We start from the raw sequence: 18,316 nt of genomic DNA on the forward strand, positions 1-18,316 counted from the left end.
CATGCCCAGTATGAATTAAACTGGGGGGAGTTGGCCTGGGGCGGGGCAGATCGCTGCTCAGGAACTGACTGGGCATCGGTCAGCGAGCTGTGAGCAATTGCATTGTGCATCACTTGTTTTGTATATTCCAATTCTTTTATTATTATCATTGTCATTTTATTATTATTATTATCATTATTAGTTTCTTCCTTTCTGTCCTATTAAACTGTTCTTATCTCAACCCATGAGTTTTACTTTTTTTTTTTCTGATTGTCTCATCATCCCACTGGCGGGGTGGGGGGAGTGAGTGAGCGGGTGCGTGGTGCTTAGTTGCTGGCTGGGGTTAAACCACGACACCTACAAAGGAGATAGATAGTGCATGTGTGAGCATTCCTTTCAGTCAACATGATGTTCTGAAAAGAAAAAGAAAGGCTTTCTTATTTCTTTTCTCCCTACTCAAAATACAGTTGTACAAATAAGTCTGGAGTTTTGTTTGGTTTGATTTTGCAACCTTGGACATTTTACCTAGGCAATACAAAAGAAAAGAACCAAAATATAATAAAAAGTTGATTCAACCCAAACCTCTTCTCCAACTAGTCAGAAATCTCTCAGGAAAGGCTTCTCTTACCTTCCTCTCATAAGGTTTTTCTTTTTTTGTTTTTTTTTTGTTTTGTTTTGTTTTTTGTCATCTTGATCTCTCATCTGTATATAAACATGAAATTGCTTCAAAGACACTACAGCAAAAATTAACAAGTTGGACATATGGAGTTTTAATTGGTTGCCAGAGACAAACTGTAAGCACTGTATCAGTAAGTATGGAAAAATAAAATTTCAAGATCAGGCAAGTCTGTTTAATATACATTATGCATTTGTTATTATGGGAGCAACTGAGCAAGCAAGGGACACAGAGGGAAATCAATACTGTTCACCACTGAATAACCACAAATCATTTTATAAAAAATGGTATTCCATTTTATAAAATGGTGGCAGTTGAAGCTATTAGCTGCTCAAGTCTTTTGTTTAACTAGGAACTCTCTGGCTTCTGAAAGAAAAGCCAGTTTAAGGGGTACTTTGTAGATGGACTAGTAGAACTTCCCAGCATTCATATCTTAAACATAAAGAGGGCTGGAGGGAGGGCAAAATGAGTACGTTGGTAAGGACTTTCTAAAAGCCCAATGGAGCCCACCAACGAGGCTGGAAGACTCACTGCAGGTTCAGAGCCTACAGTCTGCACCCGTAGGAAGTGGGACACATTTTTACCCCCACTTTATGGACACCTGAATAAAATACTATCTTCCTAAATCAAACGCTCAGCCTTTGGTAGAGAGATCTCCAACCGGAGGTCTCCAGTAGACAACTTCCTCTTCCCATTCACTAATCAGGGAAACTCAACACCAGCTTTTAGAGATTATTTCACTAAGTGCCCCCAAAATAAGCACAGCTTAGGTGCCTAAATTAAATTAATTAAATCCACTGATAAATATATGTATACATATGTGAATATGTAAAAATAATTAGGTATGGTGAACGAGAAAATAAAAATCTGTTCCTTTCAGAGAAGAGATGGGACTTTGTCCGCACTGAAAGCTTTCTAGTGACTGCAGATGATCATCTCAGTGGCAAAATGTGGCTGCGGGTTCCTTGCAGGAGCAATCCTTCCAGGCAGTGAGCCAGGAGGGCTGGCCCTGACACAGAGCTTGTCTTTACCACTGAATCCAGGCAGCTGCCTGTCTTCTCCACAGATGCACCAAAGTGGGCAACTCTCAGACATTTGTAGTGCAGAAGCCAGTCGTGAGCTTGGGCTAAAATATGTTGTCTCTTAAATGGCTGTGCACACAGCTTTTAGGCTAGAGCTTGTTCATATCTGAATGGTTCAGAGACTGAATAAAATAATCGGTTACAGTTAGGGCTGTCTGTGTTGATCTACCTATTGATCTACCTATTGATATACTTGTTGAGGTAACTAATGATAATAAACTGGACTAAGATTTCAAACCCCTGTAAGTCTAATTACTGCACAGTTAGCAACAGGCTAGTTTTGTCAAAAGTCTTCTGCAACAAATATTTTGATATAAAATTTGACACAAAATTGGTTATCCAACTAGTCATCTTAATGTTTGTGTCTCATGAAAATTTAACATTTACATCTGGAGAAAGAACAAATATAAAATCTGGGGCTTTGTTTTCTTTTTTTTCTTTTTTTTTTGATGGGGGAGTGTTCCATGAAGAAAAATGGGGGTTTGGAAAAGAAAAAAACATGGTCGGAAAAGAAAAGACTGTGGCTGGGGCAGTAGGTCTGTGCAAGAGATGCAATAAATACAACAGTCAAACTACAGCATTCCAAAAAGCACACAAAAAATCCTCCTCTATTATAAACCTAAGGATATTTTGGTTTTCTTTCCTTTTTCTTTTGTGCTTTGTGCTTGTGTTTTTAAAATTCTCCGTTGAGGAACAGGGAGTCCAAGCAGCAGTGATCCTAGATCAGTCCAGTGACTGCTTCATATTAAAATCATGACCTAAATTTCAGATGACATGACTCCCTTCAAGTATCCCAAAGCCCAATCATTTAGGAAAGCCCAAAGTCATTTCATTAACTTGAATTACCCTCTTTTAACTTCCTTTAATTTACTAGAGTACTCTGAAATCCAGTTATAACAGAGATCAGAGTGATACAATATTACCTACCCTCTGTGAGGGATACACTGCACTAGTCTGTTAAATAAGAATAATTCAGCCAGTGCATTGCTGAGGATTATAAATTCCATGGTGGAAAAATATAAATTTAGCTTAGGAAAAATAAATCCCAAAACCCTAGAGAGTCTGTACTGAACCGATATGAATCAATATAAATTGAAGTTTTTGCTAGATAATCCTGACCAAGATCCCTGCCTTTGAGGACTTTCAGTCTGACATAAACAGATACAGATCTGTGGGAAAGTAAAGCAACTCACAGCACAAACTCCCAAATAGATTTCATTGTTGCCAAGAGAATGTAATGCGTGGTAGAGCAGAACTTCACAAAACACTTGATTTCATTTACAGGGGTGAAAAAATAATAATAATTCTCATTTAATGCCGCTGGCTTAGAAGTCTGCCCAAGTAAAATTAACTTTGCAATTAGCATTACGAAGCAGCACTCTAACAAATTCCAGTTTGTATAAACCACTGGAAGAAAAGAGATGGCTAATTATAATTGATGGGGTGGAGCACCTTAGCAGCCTGCTTTCTTAAGAAGCTAATGAAGGAACCTGGCTGTAAGAGAGCTTTGGTTTTTCTAGTAATTGCTGTAATCAGATCTGGAAAAGTAGGTGAGCTGTGAGTAAGTGAACTCCTACTTGAACAGCAGGAGATTGCATCTGACCTTAATATTCATGCCATGTGATGATGATTGCACACGTCCTTGCCTTAAAGAAATAAAAGTACAATCAAAGGTTTAAAATTAAATTGTGTGGAGGATCTATGCCATGTTATGCCTGCACAACAGGGTGTGCAGGCAGCAGCTTTGCACATCCCTGACTTGCTACTGAGCCTGGGGTTTGCTGAATGTCCTCGTTTGGAGTTGCCAATGTCAACTCCATCCCAGAAATGGGTCTCAGGGTTTTGGAAACTGCAAAATTACGTGAATGGGTTGTTTAAGGACGTGCCGGTGTCTGGGCAGAAGCAGAGTACTATGTTCTCTGCAGCCTTCACCTACTGCTGGCCTGACTCTTAGCAGATGACATCTGCTTCTGTACCTAAACTTGTTCCCAATCTTTCCCCAAAAGTGGATGAATGGAATGGAGCTTGAAAAACAGAAGAGATTTTCTTGTCCTCAAAGAGCTTACAACACGCTTGAGAAGTTTATCTACTCCCATGCCCTACTGACACATTTGACATATTTTACTCTGTTAATAATGTTATGAGTAAAACATAGAAAAGATCATGAATGAATAATTAAAAAAAGAATCATGCTTTTTAAATGTACTGATACTTTATGAAGTCCAGAATGACCTCTCATAACTTATGGCAGCAGCTAATTAGTCCAACTTTATAAGGTAGTTTAGGACTTGTATGTATAGAAGGAGTCCAAAACAGTTATTCCTTATCGGTTATGCGTTCCTGAAATCCTTAAAGGCAGTGAAAGTGCACACTCACATTCAAGGTCCTGGAGATCCTGTTCCACCACTGTTCCTGGTTAGTTCAGTCCATTACACAGCTTAAACTGAACTGGAACAAAGGCTGGAACTTGCCTTTCCTAACTTCAGTCAACTTCACTGAACGTGAAGGTTTCCACTCCCGTCTATAGAGTGGAGTACATTCATCACTTTCTAAAGAAGACCCATGTATTCAAATGAATTGCATTGTCATGTCCATTGACATTACAAAGATTTTTTTTTTCAGGGTGGGATGTCAATATTTTTAGAATTTTGAACTTCAATTTTGTCCTGATATTTTGGACAGAGGAAAATTTGGGAAATTAGTCATGATGGAAAATACTTATTTTTCCACTCTGACTAGATCTATCTTCATTAAATAAATATCAAATTCTGAATACAACATTTAAAATGGGATCAATATTCATTAAAAGACACGTTTTGGCTGAAATGTCAGAAGAAAATGTTGAAACTTTCCTGTTTACTATAAAATCATTGATGTTTTTGAATCTTTCCCAAAAAATTTGCTTTTGTTGTTACTGTTCTGTTCTTACTTTCTCTAGCCTTATCTTTTTTCTTTTTTTTTTTTTTCTTTTTTTATCTTTTTTTTTGTTTGTTTTGTTTGGTTTGGGTTTTTGTTCTGTTTTCTCATTGACTTATACAAGACTGGACAAAATGTTAACAAATGAACCTAAGGGAGCAATCCCACACCAGGAATTGCACCAGATGAGCTATCTAGTGTTCTCCATCTGTTCTGTCCCTTGTAATGTACTTCGCACTCACTGGTTTCATTGACTGTCAATATAAACTGAAGAAGTGGCATGGATGTGGGTGTATTTGTAAAAATGTTCCTGTGCTTCGTCATAGACCATTTGTCTTCTCCAGTGCTCTTTTTCTATTTCATTCTGTGATGAAAGGATATGTTAATGGAAACCATTCCAATTTAGAAATAGCAATGAGAAAGAAAAGGTGGCATCTGGGGTACATTGCCAGGGCCTTTTACACCACATCAGAGCTGAAGCAAAGCTTGCACCCATCACCATGAAGGCACAAGTTGTGAAGAAGTCTCTTTCTCTTGCCAGCACTGAACCAGCACGGTGGCTTCACCACCTTTTCCTTGCAGCCAGAGGTGGTGTTGGGAGTATCCCCTTCACACTGCCATTAATCCATTCAAGTTAAAAATAGTTAAACTAATAAGACTTTGCTTCAGTGAAATACCCCAGAGTACTGTGATCCCTAGACCCCTGTTATCACAGGGCTAATTTAAAGCTGTCTGTGTTGGAAGAGCTCCAAACCCCTCTCTGTTGAAGCCTCAAATTCCTAAGGATTTAGTGTACAGTACTGTTAAAATTAGAAAAATGGTTTGTCTATCTAAATTTTCATTGCTTTTGAAAAACTTAAGCTTATTATTAGGTGAAGATACAGCAAAAGAAAAGATGTTAAAGATTCCTGCAGACCTCTAAAGCCTTATCGGTGGGAAATGTTACCTCTGTGTATGCATGTCTGTAGCATTCTTCACACTCTGCAATTCTCCCTTAACCAAGAAAGGCAGCTGCTGAAGGGACTTTGGGAATTTTTTTTCCCTGTATTTTCCTCCCGCCCCTCTGCCCCCCATTACCAAATAATTACTGCCTGGGAAGCTGCTTTGAACAGAGACAGAGGAGGTTATGAGCCAGTTATCAAATTAACATTAGATATCTTTATATCACATTGACTTCCACAGGAGAAAGATATTTCTGGCTATCACTTGTATTGAGCTTGTCATTTTAATTTCTCAGCACGAAGAAAGAAGTGATCACACAGCTGAGCAGCAGCCTCCCATCCAAACCCTCTGTGCAACCACTGCTAAGGTTCAGCTGTACTGGAAAAGACACTCTGCTCTCTGCTTCATTTTGACTTTCATACAGCACAGCTATCCTCTGATAAAACATACCTGTAAGAGCCCGCACTGAGGGCAAGCGCTCCTTTGTGCGCTCTGTGTGGTGACGGTGCTTCAGCAGTAGTAAGAAAAAAACCAAACACTTCTTCCATGCCCTCAGGATACAGTCAGTTTTCAATACTGCTGTCTTTTAATTCTGGCCTATTACATGCTCCCTAAATCTCAAACTTAACTTTGCCCAGTAGAAATGTTCAGAACATATTTATCATGATCTCCGCTTGATGTAATCCCTGATTTATGTGTTTATGTTCAGGCTTCTCTCAATTCTGTCTCTGTTAGCTTCAATCTATCATAGTGCAGCTCTGCTCTGGGTTCCCCAATAAGTTAACACCGTTAGCATTTTCTATCTGAAAGTAAAATGCATTCTTCTTCTCATTTTTTGTTTAATCTGAAAGACAGCTGATAGCTACCTTACGTAAGCATCCATCTCACTTATTTGGAGTGCAATAACCTTCTTATCTGATTGTGCTAGTCAGCAGTTAGAGAATTCCTTCTCAGTTTCCATAATGTTCTCTTTTTTTTTTTTTTTTTTTTTTTTAATTCCATATGGACTGATTTCTTGGCTTTGCTTTGCATTGTAGAGCTTTCTAGGAGTTTATTCACAGGTGTAACATACCATGGTTGTGCATTCCTACTGTCTCCCCTGAGGAAAAAGTGTGTGCAGTGGCATGCTCAGCTTTTTCAGGGTTTGCCTGGGTTGGTTTAAATGCACGGGCTCCTTTTTTTTACTCCTAGATTAAAGGAGCAAAAGCTTTGAGATCTTTGAGTCCACCTATCATCTTTACATATAGCTTACAACACCATTGTGTCTCCAAACCACTACAGATCTGTCAGTCCAGTGCTGTGCCTGAGCTAGTCATCCCTCATCTCTCAAAGTACATAACACTTTACACAATTACAATACATAATCTCAGGTGAGGTGTTTTATTCTCCTGTGTATAAGGATTTACGGTTTGCTTAGATATCTCTGCATCATCTTCCACTGTGCAGCATGGACTTGGTCCAGGATATCTATCAATCTTGCAGAGTGCTGTAAGTGCCCCTGTGATAGGCAGACTCTTGGCTGAACTAAAGCTGAAAGTCTGTACGACAGCAGCTTGTGCTGAAGAACCACAAGTTTATAGTAATAATTTTAAAACCCTGTTGACAGTGGGTGGCAATTACATGCTCAATTCTGTCCCTTACCCTGATCCTTCCTAGACATGTAGGACAAGCTTGGATAAGGGGCGAGAGGAAAAAAAAAAAAAAAAAAAAAAGGAGAAAAAAAAGAGTTTAGTTCTTGAAAAACCTACACAGCCTGGAAATCAGGTTTTGGAAGCAAAATCCTGCCATCAGGAAGTGAGATCATGAAAACTTGCACCGGGAAGTCAGAAAGCAAATGCACACTATTGCAAAGCCCTGCTGCACCCTCCATCCATCTGTTGATGGTTATCACTTAGGCAGATATGTGATGATCTGAAAACTAAAAAGGGAATGAGAGAAGTGGGATAAACTTAATCCATCAGCTAGATGAATAGTCTAGAGTTTGCAGTATTTGACAACTGTTTGTCACATAAATGACTGTGGGTGGAAACCTAGTCCTGAAGCCAAGCGGAAACCTCCTGTTGACTCTGTAGCGATATGCCCTATGTTCCTGTGTCCGCAAGACATCCCACCCTCCCTTATTCTCTCCCTTAGTGCAGCAAATCATGAGGGCATGCCTGTATGGCTCGGAGAATATCTCACTCTTCATGCCAGTTCAGTGATTGACCTGTCTGTTGTGGCTGGCGACTGATGCCAGCCATGAATGTCAGTGGAAGGTGCGCATCTGTCTGCAAGAAAGAGGTCTGGCACCACCGGCTTGTTACACATAGCCCACAGAGTGGCTGCCAGATGGCAGACATGGCTCCTGTCCATCCTACTTTAGATCTGGATGCTGGTTGGGTTCAAAAATGCTATGTAGAAACTGCTAGGAGTGAATCTTTCATTCAGATTCAGGTGCTGACTAAGGTGGAGACCACAACCTATGGCAGGGAAGAAATCTGTGTTTGCAAAGAAATCACTTTCTTTGCAAGTATAAATGAGTATATGTAAGTAAACATTTACGTATATGTATGTATCTGTACATAGATATAAAAGAATATATGTATGTATATATAAGCAGCTAGGTATATGTATGCTTACACACCATACACTTCAGAGATTAACTAGGGGCAAAATTTCAATGTAATTCACATCTATTTCTCCTGTTTCACCTCCTTCAGAATTTATAGTGTTGCAGAATTGTCAGGGAAAACCATATAAAAGGAATGGAAATATTTTCTGCAGATAACACAAATTGCTCCAATTTCTGGATTGTGATTAATGAGGCACAAACATCCGAAAAGGTTTGCTTCAGATGAATGTCCAAACTTTCAAGTGCTTATCAGAAGCTTGTCCAAAAATCTGATCTGGAAGAGTTTTGTTTTTCTTTCTTTACTGCTTTGGCACCATTTTGCAATATATGTGTATTAATATTCCCCAGCTAATGTGGGAATAGATTAGGAATCACTTTTAGCCCCTAGTTATATAGCCATTTACAAGAAGTTTCCACAAAGGATGTAGAAACTGTAGAAGTTTTATAAATCACTGAATGGAAAATTTCCCCCAAATTCATTCTTCATATACTTTACAAGCTTTTCAATAATTCCTTCATATGTGAAAAAATATTTAGACATTCACATTTTTAAAGCTACTTTTATTTTACAGGTAGATAGTGTATAAAAGATAAGCACCAATGGAACATGTTCACATGAAGTTATTTTATTATTTGCAATTAATTCATCTGATAAGAGATAGCCTCTGCCCCAAAGAGAACACAATCAAAACAGAGAAGGCAGAAGAAATAAATGCAGGGAGAAATTATTATTATCCTGGTCACAAAACTGAATTTCCATGTTATGGAAAATCCCAGAAACCAGGATAAAGGCTATAATATTAATGTTCATTGTGGAAAAAAAAAATTATGAAGAGGCTTGACATGGTAATGCTGAAGCTTTTTGGTGTTACATTTTCAATTGAAATGATTTTTCCAGCATTACTGAAGCAAACTGTTTTGTTTCACCACGTTGAATGAAATAGAAAGGTTTAAGTTTGATATTAAGCACCATTTTCTTGGGCTGGCAAAGAGAATTTGGATTTCAGTGAGGTTAAAATGTTTAAAAAACTTCTTTGTTGTTATACCATGTGACAGTGAAGCATACTCTAAGGTTTTGAGATAACAAAGGAGTATATATTTGTAAAAAGCCTCTGCTAACTAAGCAGGGATAGGACAAAAAGTCATGGTCAATAGAGTAAGACAGATTCGAGACAGATGGGACTGAATGACTTCCTGAAATCCACTCCAGGATATTCCTAGCTTGCTGTTACTTCTAGTTTATTCCCATTGCAAAAAACAGTAATAAAATCCTTTGGACTTCCTGTTAAAGATAAAGAAGGAAATAAAAAAAAGAACAGCTTAAAAACTTAAAAAGTAAAGCATTAAAAAAGTCTTTTATTTAACAATATCTCTGTTCCCTTTTGAAATGTCAAAACCTTTAAAAAAGAACTTCTGTCATTTAACAGACTTTTAGACAGCAGAAAAAAAGTAATGAAAGCCATTTCAGTGGAAAAGAGAGGATAGGTGATTGAGATGGACTAAAATTTTGTTTCACCTGATATTATTGTTAGATCATGTTTTCTTAAAGATTATTAAAAGAACTAAAGAAAACATTAAGGATGAAATGAAAGGAATTACAAAAAGAAATGTAAATACGGCTTTGACACTGACACTTTGGGGTATGTGGACACTAATACATAGATTCATGGCTTTACCCCCAGCCAGCCAGAGCCAACCTGCCATCTCTCTAAATTCTGTCTTTGCTGCTCATGGACTTCTAAACACAAGTCCTGAAGCATGAGCATTTAGTTCTCGCTGAGCGAGTGTTTTGAGTCCGGGTTGCCCAGACACTCCGTAGAGTTTCTTGCGTTGGACTGGATGACTGAGGTTTTACATGTTCGGTCTGGCTGGTTATGAGCTTTGAGGTAACCTGAAGGGTGACCACAAGCATACAAGTTCTCAAGACCTCAGCTCAAGAAATATGTGCCCCACACACAGGGTTTCCCAAAGGCACAAAGACCTGGCACATCTGTATCAATGTAGGATTTATAGGTCCTGGTTTGAGCTACGTTTGTGTTGGGGCTCATAGAATTACGGCAGAAATGCACTCCTGGATGCAGTTTTGACGGCAAAAGAAAGAAAAGAGAGGGTAAATCAGGGAAGAGCAGGTAACTCAGAATAGTGAGGGTGACAATAGGACTTCTTTTCTCCTGAAGATAAATTAGCCGAAGTAGGTAGTGGTGGCAGTGCCACTGGCTCTTCTTGGACCTGGTCTGATGCTGATGTCTCAGAACAGTGAAACTGCAGCTGTGATTTCTCCAGTCTGAGAAAATTTGTATTTTCACACTTACACTTAACCTCTCAGATAAAGCGGTCTGAGAGCTTACCTTTTCCACCAGGTGAAGGGAGGAAAGTCAAGGTCTCCAGACCTTTAATTTAGATAGACAGAATCTTTCTCTGGAGGCATTAACACACATATTTAGATAGATATCTTAGGTACTTATTTTAGAATAACTGCTTTATTAGGTAGACACATTCCTACCACCTATAAATTTGGACCACTTGGAGCATAGTTTCTGAACATGGAAAAAAGAAGTTAGATGTCCGACATCCTTGCTCCTTCCCCTCCCAGGTTCAGTGTTCGCGGCACTTGTGTAGTACTTCTGACAGTTTAGGGCTAATGAAGCTGCAAAAAGTCATGAGAGATGAGACCCACTGGAGGAAAGACTCTTGGGTATTGCCCATGCCTTCTCTGAGCTATCATAGCAGCATAGGTTAACCTAAACCGACATGGTTTAATTTAGTGAAGCATGAGAGAAATCTCACCCTAATAGGCACTGAAAAACTGTTTGGAATATGTAACCTTAATGACCTGATAAAGATTAGGCAAGAAAACTGCAGCAGAATTTGAACCACAGCTCTGAAGCCTAAATGCATTGTCCAAACGTTTAAAACACCATTTTTCCCTAGACAAATCTTTTTTTCTAAATGTGGGAATACATTCTCTGTTTAAACCTGATCTTCCACCTCTAGAGTAAGAAAGAAGAAATAACGTGTCAGCATTATAAAAACTAGGGCTTGTGCTCAGCATTATCTTCCTATTTGTAGATGAATCTGTGGAAGTCATGTTTCATTCCCAAAATCCAGTGTTGCAAAAACAGGTTTAGTCAGAAAATTTTCAGTGTGCAAGTGATACAATTTCTAAAGGACAAAAAAAGGGAATATGTGTGTTTGTTTTTCTCAGACTTGAGGTGGTTGAGCACTATGCCACCAGGGATCTCCTTCCACTAGGGTCTCTAGAAAATAAGTTCACAAATGAATAGATATTAAAAAAGCAAAGAAAATTCAATACATCAGCACATAGCAAATATTTGAACAATGAAGTGAATGAAATGCCAGATGGAGGATTTACGACACTATAAAAGATCCCCTGTGGGAACCAGTAATCTTTTATCATTCAGAAAAAGTATGGTCTGGGTTTCTGTCCACTAATAAAAGTCCAGGTTGACCTCTCAGCTTATTTATATGTGTTTCTTCTAGAACATCTGGTTATTCCTATATGAGCAGGAAGCAAATTCAGACTCATAAAATTGTTAACATTGATCATTAAAGCCTACTGCAAAGTTAAGTGATGTAAAGTAAATTAATTAATCTGTTATATTTTCTGGTGCACTGCACAGTCTGACATATGATGCAAATCTGCCATGGATTCTATTGTTGCCTCTGTGGCTTCTATGCCCACCGCTGTTAAGGACAGACTTTTGTTGGTGATATCTTCTCTGGTAGAAGTACCTGGAGCAAAAGCGGGTATTATAGGTACGTAAGGTGCACTCTTACTTTCCACTGCCAGACTCAGGGAAAAGGGAGGGAGAGTAAACCCCATATAGTAAAATACAGAGTAGGACTTTCATGAACTGAGTCCAGCTCTGTTTTACTCTGTTTTAGAAGAAAGCAGCAAACACTTTCTAAGAAACTAAGTGAGTAACAGAAACAAACCAAACCAAACCAAACCAAAAAAAGAGACACACACACACACACAAAAAGACAAAAGGTCAAAAACTTAATCCCAGCAGGAAATTCTGTCCCTTCTATTTAAAATAGTTGTGAATAGAGGTGCAAAGGGTTGCACAGGTCTCTCCCAGGATCGTATTTAAAGTTGTACACACCATTCATTTGAATAAGAAACCTACTGCCCTTAACATTGGGGAAGGAATAAAAAGGCTTTATAGTTTCATTTACTTTCTTTTCCTACACATTCCTGTTGGCATTGAATCCAGTCCTGGATCCCTCCCCTAAAAACAGCCAGTCCATGTCTCTTTGAAGACAAGAGAGCAATTCAGGTGCCCAGGCATCAGCGTCCACTGCCTTTTCAGGTACCATTTATAGAGTACCCTGCCCAGCCTTCAGCTGCTGCTTCAAAAGCCAGAAGACCAGCAGGTCCTGTGTCATGTCTGTTGGCCTCGTGAGGACATCTTGGATGGTCTCGCATGTCCAGAATATATCAGACGCTTGTCACTCCTGAGATCTCTCCCACTGAGTTTGACAAGAGAAAAAAGTGCTTTCTTTGCCCCAAGAAAAATAGAGTGGCATAGCTGTGTTTCAGTTTTCAAAGCAATTCTCCCTCTGTCCTTGAGAGTAGCCTTTTATGGCCATTTATGCTGCTGCTTCTTGCCTCAGTTCCCCAGTAAGGAACAGAAGATAATTTCCAGAGATTTTCTCTGTACAGAATCACAATATCCTGCGGTCAAGATACTGTGCTTTATATGTTGTTATTGTTTAACCTAAAGAAATTAATTGATTGTATTCTCTTCCACAGCTAAGTAAACCTTGTAAGTCTTTATAATGGAAACAACTTCGTTTTTTTTCTATTTTGCTTGTTTGCTTTCCAACTGTTTGCTGATGGATAACATTCAGCTCAGAGTCTGATTTTATGAGAAATTGTGCTTTTTAATGCAAAGGCTAAATATGGTCTACCAGCTTCTGTGTGACTGCAGAGCTCTGATGGCATGCACAGTAAATAGTAGCTTCTTATCATTTGTGATTCTGTCATGAGGCAGAAAATTGCAGGGTTTTAGTTATTTGGTAATGCATTGGCTGTTTCCAGAATTCCAGCTGGAATGGGTAAAACAAGTGCATCAAAACTGTCATAGAGTCATTTTGGATAACAAAGCAAAACAGAAACATTTTTGTGTGAAAATGAGGCAGTCGTACTGGAGAATTTGAGCAAAATAGGGAGAACTGAGCGCAGAGTCTCAGCCTTAATCACTCGCTAGAGTTAGCAAAGTGACAATTATTTGCAATAGGAAGCAAAACTGCATAACGAACAAAGTTTGTCACATTTCAGTGAAAATCAAAGCAAAAGCCAATTTCTGAAAATGTCGTGCAAGTCCATAAAGCCGTATTTATGTACTTTAGGAAAATACACGTGTGCCTGGATGTGTCATGGGTTTAAAATAAAGCACAGACACTAGATTTTGTGTATTTCATAGGTAGTTTTTTCTCTTACTGTGAAAATCTGAGCATATTGTTATTTTATTCTATGCCTGTACCAGTTGAGTTTGTATATAGACCAAGTTCTTATCTTCAGGACAGCATACCACACTGACCAGTGCTTGCTCACTGAGTAGACCAGGCATACCCAAAGGTCTCACTACATGTTTAAGGGCTCATGATCTATAGGAGCCCTTGTTGGATAGACCTGGATAGACCTCAGTGTAAAATCTAGCTGGCAGGTTTCGTAAACCACAAGGGGAACATTTAAAAAGCTTTATCAGTAAGACTTGAATAAAAGACAAATCTTTCTTGGTCCTGGGGTTAGTTTCAAGTTGGTTTTTTTTTCTTTTTTTTTTTGGATAATAATGATGTTCATCTCTGGTGAATTATTTTAAGATTAATGCAGAGAGGTTATTCAGCTGCAGTTTAGCATTATTGACTGTGTCATCATATGAGGCATTGCTGGTTGGCCATTATGTCTTGTTTGCAGTTTATAAAGATGCTGAACAGGATGTGAAACTCAATAATCCATCAGCAGCAAATGCAAATTTCCTGTATTTACTAGAGGTGGGGGAGGGAACCCACTACCAAAGCAAAAAAAAAAAAAAAAAAAGAAAAAGATTAGGCCATGTTTTAATGGGTTTCTTTGGCAGCCTCCATCATTTTGCTTTTCCAAATCTGCCAAGCTGACAGAAACCTCCCCAGTGATGTGGCCCTCTCCCAGGTCCCCGATGCCCCAGCATTGCCAGCTGCTGCTGTTGAGTCAGTGACAGGCTCTGACTTCTCTGTGAAAGCCAAAGGGCCAGCTTATGGCTCCAAACCTCCCTTTTCCAGGTCACAGCTTCCTTCAGGAATGTAAATCCTCCACTGGGATGCGGTAGTTGATATTCCTGACAAGATCATTGCTGCTGGGAATAAAAGACCACACTTCTTTTTATCAGTCGTTTTGCAAGAACAGACTTTCAAAGTACTCCAGTCTTCTCATTAACTTTGCAGATAGCAGGACTTCTTATCTATTTCATCTCCTTTTGCTAGAAGCTTCTGTCCTCATAATCATGAAATGGCTATGCCTATTCATATCACAGTATCACCTCTTTTTGAAATAATGTGTTACAAGGGAATCAATAGGAACTGTAGCTGTATCTCTTTCTGATTTTTAGCTCTTCATCCCTGTAATCCATTACATTTTTTTCCCTAATTCTGAGAATTTTAAATAGATAATCAAGCCCCATGAAACAAGAAGACCAGTATTTTACAGAGACTAGTACTGGGGAATACTCTGCATTCCTGAATGAGCAGCAAGATGTGCATTAGCATCCATAAGGAAGAAATTCACATCCAAGTTTCAACAAAGAGCTTATAAATTGAGAGGAAAGCTCATGTATCATTCTCATGTAAAACATTCTGTCCATATTGGATCATTTATATCATTTATAGTATGATGTTTGATATTTCTGGTTAGTTTCTTTCTAAAAGGATGCTCTGACTGATCCCAGATTTTGGTAGAATTTAGAGTCAAGCACAAAGGGACCATAGGTCACAGCTTCCAGATGTGCATTTGCTTTCCTGCTGCTACTCCCACATAAACATCCTCTCACTCTGCCCATACGTAGGTACTCTGATTTATCATCATTTCCCTCTGAAATTGGTTCAATTGTTAATTTTCCCAATCCCTCTATAAACTGCTGTATCAATAGTCAATGTTATAATTATGTTGCTGGTATTAGCTGAACAATGTGTGGGGAAAGAGGATTTGTATTTAGACTGGCTTTCCATCATGCCGTCATATACCATTTTCACGGAAGGTTTATCTAAAGCTCCTGAATCTGAAATGCATCTCAGCAGAATCTCAGTCTCGTACTATTTATTTTTAGCTTAAGGCAATCAACTCATGGATTGGAAAACAAACTTTAAAAATTTCAGCTGGGTAAGTCATATGAAAGTTGAATAGTTGGGTAGAAACAAACAGTTAAAGATCTCTTTGGGAGATCTACCACATTGATTGTGTCTGCCCTCTGTAGATATTCTTGGACTGACACTAGGTATGAAAATATGGGCACCAGAAGTGACATAACTACCTACCTAAGCTAGTTGTTCAAGCACTCACCCATCTTTTCAGAGGAATATAGTTTGTTCAGATTGTTGTATAGTTTATTCAGATGAATATAGGGTTTTTTTTTCCTCTGAAGAGGTTATAAGTGCTGGAAAACTCCTTACAGTTTACACTCTGCACTATTTCAGTCAAGATTCAGGAATCCGTCTTAGATGACATTAAAAATTCCATCTCAGTTATTCAAAGAAGATTTATTTCTTGGGGAATTTTCTGTATTTCTCATCTTCTGACAGAAACAGCATCAGACTGTTCACTGTTCCTATCATCTTAAGTGTTGTTCCGACATAAATGAAAATTAATGATGAGGAATAAAAATCATTATTTTTAACACTAAAAGTTGCAAACTCTAGGTTTAAATTTCAGTTGATGGTATTTGTCACATTTGACTATAATATGGTTTCTTTATTACTTGTGTTATACAAATGGCCAATTTTCTAGGTGGTAAAAAAAGGGGGTAAAGCTCCACTGAAGTCACTAGTCACCAAATGATCCAATCCAAACTGCACTGGCAGGAAAATAACTGAATTAAGAAGGCGGGCTGAGGGTGGGGGTCGAGGCAGAAGCACTCAGTTGTAATGGGTCAAATTAGACAAGGTCTTTTGCCAGCTTTCATAAAGCAGGAAATGTATTAGGATATTGATCATGTCAAAGTATTTTCTTCCCAAAGCTAGAGTGTTTACCAAGTGCTGATGGGAAGAAAAAAGGCAGTACAGTAATCACTATATTGCCTTTTATAAATTTTAAACTTCATCAATAGTTTTGATTCTCCTCTACATTTTGGAAGGAAAAAGAAACCTCTTTTGAGTAACATTTCAGTGAACATCTTACGCTTAAGGCAAGGAATGCGTTTCAAATTAAGATACTGGAAGACATCATTAAATAATATATAAAAAACCCCTCTTCTATACTGTTAGCCTTTTTTCCTATAGAAATTCTCAAATTCTAAGCTAAGAGTAGCCCTAGGAGAAATAGTGTGGGTTTTTTCTCTAGTTCACTCCTTTTTTAGGGTAGATAGCTACCTGGATTCCTTTCCATGTAAGTTTTGTGTAGAGGAGGATGAAAGAATTATTTTATTTCAGTAACATTGTTGTCCTGTACTAAGCAGTTTAAAAGAGAAAATAACATTGTTAAAAATAGGTGAATAAAGCAAGAAATAGTGAACCAGCTGCAGCTCTTACTTCCTTCCCCCACTCAAATGAAAAGCAAGAGAATATGAGAAACAACAACTTTTTTATTATTATTATTTCCCAAGGGCAAAACCCTGCAAGTAGGAAAGCTGTTTGTGAGGAAAAAATTAAAAAATTAGGTGGGTAGTATTTATGATGAAAAAAGTGAAAATGTAGCATCAGCTTTTTCCAGCCTTGAGTATCTATAATGAGGCAATTAAACTACCAGGTAAATCTATCAGTAGGACACAGAGGCATTACCAAGTGCATCCATCCAAGTGCATACCCTGGACACATCCTAATCCTCATCTCTGTGGAAGGAAAATTTGGGCATGCAGCCTGGAAGAAAACTAAATCAGGGTGCCACGAGTCCTTCCAGCAGGACTGATGGGGGTAAGGGCTGTGGGGAATGCCACACATGCCCTGCATGGTGGACACAACTGGAGTTTGGTGAGGTCCCTTGGGCTCTCCTTGCCCCAAGTGGTGGAACAAATTGCGTAGTTAGGATTCATGGGGGAAAAATGCAGGAAGAAAATTTGTGGTAAAAATTTCTTTGGCATAGCTAGTAATGTCATGACAGTTCAATAGGTGGAAACATGTTAAACAAACCCAAATCGAAATGTGTCACATCTTTTGAACAATGAGGGCAATTGTGGACAAGCACTTTTGAACTAGGAGCAGGGTAGATTTTCCATACTTTCTAGTTCTTGACCCTTTTATGATGAAGGCTCAAAGGTATGTTCCTGAAAAAGAGAAATTAAAGAAAATTTGCAAGTAAAATGGCTGTTCCCTTGGACTCTGCCCATGGGAACAGCAAACCGTGTAGTACAGGATTTGCAAAGGACAGGATTGTGAAGAAAAGAGATGTTCTAGGTATTTCTCACATTAGCATGTTCTGTATGTTTTTATGCAGCACAAACCATCACCCTGGGCTCTGTTTCTATAGTAGAAGTGATGAATTTGATTCAGGAGCCACTTCATGAAATTTTTTAGCCAGTTTAATGCCTCAGGTCAAACTAGATAACAATTATGGCCTCAAAATTATGAGTTTATAGTCTCAATTATGATATTATGGCCTCATTATGCTCTCAAAATTATCCAAGCTTCTTAAGAGTCAGCACAAAGGTTAGGAAGGCTTGAAAATTAAATGCCAGTCACAAAGCCAGAAACTGTACTGTTAAGATAGGTGTTGATCTCCTCCTTCTGCATGAGGAGGGAAATTGGGGTGTTGCAAAGTACTCTTGAAAGGCTGCACCAGGTAACCCTATTCATTGAGTGAACTGAGAAATCTTTCACTGATGGGAAGGGGTGAGCAACTGGCCCTTGAAGGACTTGCACGTCTAAGAGCCACTATCGAAATGGAGTGATGTTTTGCTA

Source organism: Aquila chrysaetos, chromosome Z, assembly GCF_900496995.4.
Source record: "Aquila chrysaetos chrysaetos chromosome Z, bAquChr1.4, whole genome shotgun sequence".
In the NCBI taxonomy this organism is placed as follows: domain Eukaryota; kingdom Metazoa; phylum Chordata; class Aves; order Accipitriformes; family Accipitridae; genus Aquila; species Aquila chrysaetos.